Source organism: Lytechinus pictus, chromosome 17 (genome assembly GCF_037042905.1).
Source record: "Lytechinus pictus isolate F3 Inbred chromosome 17, Lp3.0, whole genome shotgun sequence".
In the NCBI taxonomy this organism is placed as follows: Eukaryota; Metazoa; Echinodermata; class Echinoidea; order Temnopleuroida; family Toxopneustidae; genus Lytechinus; species Lytechinus pictus.
The window spans coordinates 2,048,485-2,055,657 of record NC_087261.1 but is presented as its reverse complement, the minus strand read 5'-3'; positions in this window follow the sequence as shown (position 1 = coordinate 2,055,657).

Genomic DNA, 7,173 nt, shown 5'->3' with positions numbered 1-7,173 from the left:
AGTCTACCAGATGAGGAGTGAGGATGAGGAAAGCAAAGAAACGTTCTCAAATAATTTTTTTCGCTCCTGCTTCATGGTGCACGATGATTTGGGGGTATTATTAGGGGCCGCAGAAGCGGGGGGGGGGGGGGGGGGGGTTTCTAAAACCATGTACAAAAATGTAAAAATGACCATACAATTTTGATTTTTTGCATGCTCAGCCCCCCCCCCCCCCACTTTGAAAACCGTTCCGCGGCCCTGAAATAACAAGCAAATCGAAATAGACCAATACAATAATGTCTTAGACATCTACATGCTCCTATACGTACCATAGACTATTACTTTCTCCACTAACCGTTTTAAGAAGCCCTCTTCCTGCTATACACTAATAATTGCAAACATCGACTTTCTTTGTATTAATCTTTAGAAAAAAAAACATTTAGGAAGAAATGATGATATATGTGACCTGTGTACAAATGTACGTACTACCCTGTGAAGGCCAACTGCATGTAAAATATATAAGTCGGCATTTTCTATTTTGTGAATGTTCAGATAATTCATTACCGTCACGGGTACCATCAAAGAAAGAGAAATTAAAGATTAGCGACATGACAAATTTTAAAATCAATTTAAGTCACCATTAAAAAAAAACAAATATTTTTTTTTTTTTCAGGTTTATTATAATAAGACAGGCGCGGATCCAGGGGTGGGGTGTGTGCATACATGTACCCCATACAAGTTTGGAATTGATGACCTTTTTTATTTCATTTGCTTGTCATTTTTCGGGGGGGGGGCAAAATTACTTCATGAGTGATGGCATTTTTAAAAATCATTATTATCTAGTGGAGGGGAAGGTTCGTCTAATTTAGGGGACACAACCACCCCCTTAAAATTTTGGAATCGTGCCCTATTGGCCCATGATATGATTAAGAAAACACACACAAACATCCTGTAGTTGTGGAACTTGACAAAGATGAAAAAGTAGTTTGGAATTAGGGGAAAACAAAATTATACATATAACATTTGATGGAGTTAATTTTTTATCAAGTCAGTCAAAACAACCATCAACAAGTGGAATGCCTCTGGCCGTCTCACCTGCATCACGCGAATCAATATAGCAGCAGTGCTGATTTTGAAAACTACTATAACTCGCACAAGATGTTCAGTGATACTTGGTTACTTTTATTTCCACGTTTTATGAACTAGACCAATACACTTATAGAGATATGATGGCAATTCAACAAATACCCCCAACGTGGCCAAAGTTCTTTGACCTTACATGACCTTTGACCTTGATCATGTGACCTGAAACTCGCACAGGATGTTCAGTGATACTTGATTACTATTATGTCCAAGTTTTATGAACTAGACCAACACAATTTCAAATTTATGGCTGTAATTCAACAAATACCCCAATTTGGCCAAAGTTCATTGACCCTAAATGACCTTTGACCTTGATCATGTGACCTGAAACTTGCACAGGATTTTCAGTAATACTTGATTACTATTATGTCCACGTTTCATTAATCAGATCCATAAACTTTCAAAGTTATGATGGTAATTCAACAGATACCCCCAATTCGGCCAAAGTTCATTGACCCTAAATGACCTTTGACCTTGGTCATGTGATGTGAAACTCAAGCAGGATGTTCAGTGATACTTGATTAACCTTATGTATAAGTTTCATGAACTAGGTCCATATATTTTCTAAGTTATGATGACATTTCAAAAACTTAACCTTAGGTTAAGATTTTGATGTTGATTCCCCCAACATGGTCTAAGTTCATTGACCCTAAATGACCTTTGACCTTGGTCATGTGACATGAAACTCAGGCAGGATGTTCAGTAATACTTGATTAACCTTATGGCCAAGTTTCATGAACTAGGTCCATATACTTTCTAAGTTATGCTGTCATTTCAAAAACTTAACCTCAGGTTAAGATTTGGTGTTGACGCCGCCGCCGCCGCCGTCGGAAAAGCGGCGCCTATAGTCTCACTCTGCTATGCAGGTGAGACAAAAATTAATTTTGAAATACTCAATCATGCACAGACTTCGAGGATACTCGAATTCACTGTAATACATTCTTTCTCAGTCATTGATTGTGTGTTTACATGTACCTGTGTTATACATCGTATATGGAGAGAAAATGTGTAGCGACAGCTATACCAGCTCACCATGCAGGCAAGTAACGTAAACGCGCTCACCACAACTGCCATGCCTACACTGTCAGAGTGTCAGGGCGGTGAATGTGATGTCATGGTGTGCCGGAGTGTGTGATCGTGAGCGGAGTGCAGCGCGCTGGCATGCATGGCAGCGGTCAGCCCGGCACTTGCTTCGCGCAAATCGGGCGTGGCGCTCGTGGAATTAGGCGTGGCACTTCATCAATGAAATTAATGATTACGCGTGGTGCTACATCTCCAAAATTAAATTACGTGTGGCGCGATCGCCATGCATACTCAATGGCAGCGAGGGCCTTGCAGCATAATTTTTGCATTTGATTTTAATAAAAAAGTCAACAAGACAACAGATATTCCCCTTTCAAAAGCAAATCTAGTCTCAAATTTCCTCAAAATAATGAAACATGATTCAAAAGTTTCCAAATATATATTTGTATCTGCAAAAGAAAAAAAATAAACACTAGGCTTATATATTTTGCATTTTAAAAAGTCAACATTGATATTCCACTTCCAAAAGAAAATCCAGTTTCCAATTCCAAATGATGAATCATATGATTGAAAAATCAACCACCTCTTAACTTGGGAGGAAAAAATATTTTTGTGACAAAATGTATGTATTAAAATCAATATCAGAATAATAATCTACGGTATGACCACTCATTCTATGAACAAGGTTATGATATAACCTTGTTCTCTGCTACTTCTCCCTGTGTGGTGAAATAAGGTTGGCAATGTTTGGCTTATTTTCTCTTTTTCTTTGGGACAAATGCTGTTTTTTTTTTTGACACTGTCAGTTTCCAATACAGCTATTCATCATATAACTTGGCTCTTAAGTTAATTTGATTCTTTAAATTATTTTTTCTTAATTAAAAATAGAGATTGAAACATGACAATTGTCTTGCCATATTAATTTCCATCAATAGAGGGCGTACACAAAAATATGCCAAAATTCATGTTTTTGAGCGCTCTGGTGAATACAAAACTTACTCCCAAGTTACTAATGAAAAATAAATTGCAACTCTATGGAAATAAGTATTTTTGGTCACAAAATTGATATTTTAATGATTTTTTATCTTGTGTGCTGTGTACAGCATTGGCATACCATAGTCCAACCTGTATATTCCCCATAGGCAAGATGGTAATGAACCCTTGAGTGCGGTATGACAGATATTTTCAGAAAAAGGCACAACATTATCAATAATCAAGTAACAAACAATTCAGACATGTCAGATCCCACTCATTCAATGAGCAAGGTTATGATATAACCTAACCCAGGGAGCCCAGGAGCTCACTGTGCATTTACTCATACTCACGGGACTAGGGTAGATTGTGGTCACAATAACTAGGAAAGTAAATTGTGAAACAGAAATTATGCACTTACCACGATTATATGAATGAAGGTCTATCGTGTGGCAGTATCCTGACATCGAGGCACAGACTGGAACCTCAAAAAAACGAAGAAAAGATCTGTCGCGATACCTCTTCTTCTTTCAGAATTCATAGCAAAATGGCCGATCGAGACCGGTACCGAGGGTGTAAGGCGCATGCGCGAATTTGACCAAGTCTACATGCGCTAGTGCTATAGCCTGGGTCTCGATCAGCCATTTTGTTTTGAATTTTGAAAGAAGAAGAGCTACCGCGACAGAACTTTTCGTTTTTTGAGGTTCCAGTCTGTGCCTCGATGTCAGGATACTGCCAACCGATAGACCTTCATCCATATAATCGTGGTACATGTAAGTGCATAATTTCTGTTTTCACAATTTACTTTCCTAGTTATTGAGACCACAATCTACCCTAGTCCCGTGAGTATGAGTAAATGCACGGTGAGCTCCTGGGCTCCCTGGGTTAGATATAACCTTGTTCTCAATTACATCTCCATGTGTGGCAAAATAAGAGTGGCAATTTTGGCTTATTTTCTCTTTATCTATGGAAGAAATACTTGATTTTCTTACACTGTCAGTTTCCAATACAGCTGGTAAATTTGATTCTTTAAATTATTTTTTCTTAATCAAAAATAGAGATTGAAAAATGAAAATTGTCTTGCCATATTGAAATATTACTTTCCACCTCTAGAGGGTGTACTTGGTATGATGTTCCTCCGAAATACTCCAAGAAGAGTTTTAACTGGAGGTGTGCCGGAGAGTGTGGTCTAGTTTTTTGTAAATAATTGGGTCTTAAAGGGGAATCCAACCCAAATAAAAACTTGTTATTATAAGGAAAAGAAAAATCAGACAAGTTGATATGTGAAAGTTTGAACAATATTGGACAAACAACAAGAAAGTTATGAATTTTTAAAAGTTGTAAATATTGGTAATCACTATACCCATGGACACTTCAAATTGGCCGCATATGGGATGTCATAGTGATGTAAGGCAAGGACTACTCTTCCATGTACTCCAATACATATTATGGCTAAAATGTCATTTTTCCCAAAAGTTTTATTTCAAATTATATTTTTCTTTTATGAAGACATAAAACAATATACTACCTGGGTTATATTTAGATTACTGCCCCAGGGGAATGGGTACTTTAGAGAAAACCACAAATCCCTGATAATAAAGTACATGGCCTATGGGAAAGTTGTCCTTGCCCCTTGTCATAATTTACTTACCCAGTTGCCAATTTGAAATCTACATAGTATTAGTGATCTCAATTTTAAAGCAGCTGTAGCTTTCTTATTCTTTGTCCGATTTCTTTCAAACTTTCACCATTCTGTTTAATTTATTTTTCTCCATTCCATCACAACATTTTATGGCCAAGGCTGGATTCCCCTTTAATGGTAAGGGCATTTTTTAAAGTTGTCGTTGATGGCTGGTCTACAGTTTCTGGTAGAAGGCCATTCCACTGGTTGATAGTTAGGATGAAGAAGGAATTGGCAAATGAGTCTGAGTTTGTGTACTGCTGTTGCCTTGTCAAGTGTGTCCTCTTCTGCCTCTTGATGGCTTGGGCTTGATCACTCACAAAAGCATGCGAGGTTAGTTGTACTAACCACTCGTCATCCCCGACCATTTGCCATACAGCAAAAGGTAGGGGATGATCTTGCTTCCATTTGCCATACAGCAAAAGGTAGGGGATGATCTTGCTTCCATTGTTACTGTAATTTATCTTGGACTCAACGATATATTGTCATTTATTTGAAGACTCTTCGGGAAATTGTCGGAATGTATGATGAAATTTGTCATGATCCTCAGCAGCGCATAGACTTCTACGTAGAGGATGTAACGCGCCCTCTTGTGCTCAATTAAAGAAAGCTAATGGAAGCGACCACACCACTGACCTCTACAGAGCTGTATAAAAATGCTTGTCACCACAGATACCTGTTTCCGGTGATGCTTCTATTTCGGATCTCCGAGATCCAGCGATAGTAGTCTCTTTCTCCCCTGACACACAATATTTTTTTATATTTTTATATTTTTTTAAAATTATTTTTATATTTTTTTTAAATTATTTTATACACAAGAATAATTGTTGTAGCGCCATCAGCTTAGTTTATTCTATAATGAACTGTATCTTGTCGTATGGTGAAAGGAAATATGATGCCTTTTTTTTTGGGGGGGGGGTTATTGCTTCTTCTCTCGATCCCCCGATCCCTCTCTTTTTGTTGAGTACTATCATTGTAAGGGTTAATTATTAATATTATTATTTTGGTTTATATCATTTTTCATATTGTTGTGGAATATTCATTTTCATCATCATATCACTTTTGTAAGCCCACATTTTGTACCATCCTGGAATTAATATGGGTAAAGGGTGAAATGTGAAAAGAATGAACGGGGCAAGACACTCAAGACAAAGTGATAAAACAGAACATAATTACGTTTAATTTTGTTAATGAGTTTCTTTTATTTATCCAGGATGGGTAGCACATCAGGCTCGTGCCCACCCCCTCGAAAGCCATAGAACAGATTTATTTTGCATCCATTTTGTTTGATAATTTGTATAAATTGTTAATTTCATTTGATTGTAATCCTTTATGTTTGGATTTGAAATCAATTAAATTAACTTGAAACTTTCCCGCCCACCCCCTTGAAAATTTTGATCTGCCCCTAAATAGGCCTTTGTGGTAAGAGATTTTTTTTTTTTTTTTTTTTTTTAATGAAAATCCTTTAGGTTTGGATTTTAAATCAATGAAAACAAACTTGAAACTTCATACTGTATAGCGAGGAGCTGTTATCATAATTGTGAAATTATTCGTTACATAAATCTCCTTCACGGGGGGGGGGGGGGGGCTTGTTATTTTTTTCTGTAAAAGAAACCACCCCCTCCCCCTTTGGAAAATCCTGGATTCTCCCCTGATTAGACCCACAGTAAAGTTTGTTATTCCGAACTTCTGTTACATTAATAATTCGGAAATTAATGCCTAACTTTGTTAAAAGTATTTCTATCGTCAGGTTCATTAATCAGAAAAGAATAAGGGGCTTCTTCATCAAGAGTCCCATAACAGAAAATTAACAAAATAGAAACAACGGAATTTCTCCTTTATTTTTTTATTTAATACAAAAATGTCTTATTTCAATTCAGTTTCACAACTACTCGAATCAATCACTTTTGACTTTGTATCAATACGAAACAAAATTGCAAATTTGTCTTGATTGAGGCTATCAAGACTTCCTTACCAGAATGCTTTACGAGCAAAGTTTCGTCGAAACCTCAACGGTCAGTGGTCCAAACGGGTTGATGAGCCTCTATGGTTTCGTGAGATCTTTTTTCTTTTTCGATTTGTCACTGTCAAACACCATAGACGTAATGGAGGCAGTTGGATGAGGTTCACGTAGAAAAATCGGTGAGTTTTTATTCATTTTTTATATCATATTAATTAATTTTAAGTCATATCCGTCAAAATAATAGTTTGCATCAACGGATCAGTTCAAGTATGAACTGATTCGCGATGCTTTGGGCAACGGATGGGGGGGGAAATGAGCAATGTATATTTTAGCTATTGAGAGGTATACAGCCGAGAACGAGGTTATATTATAACCTCGTTCGTAGGATGAGTGGTACTAACCTCGCACAAAG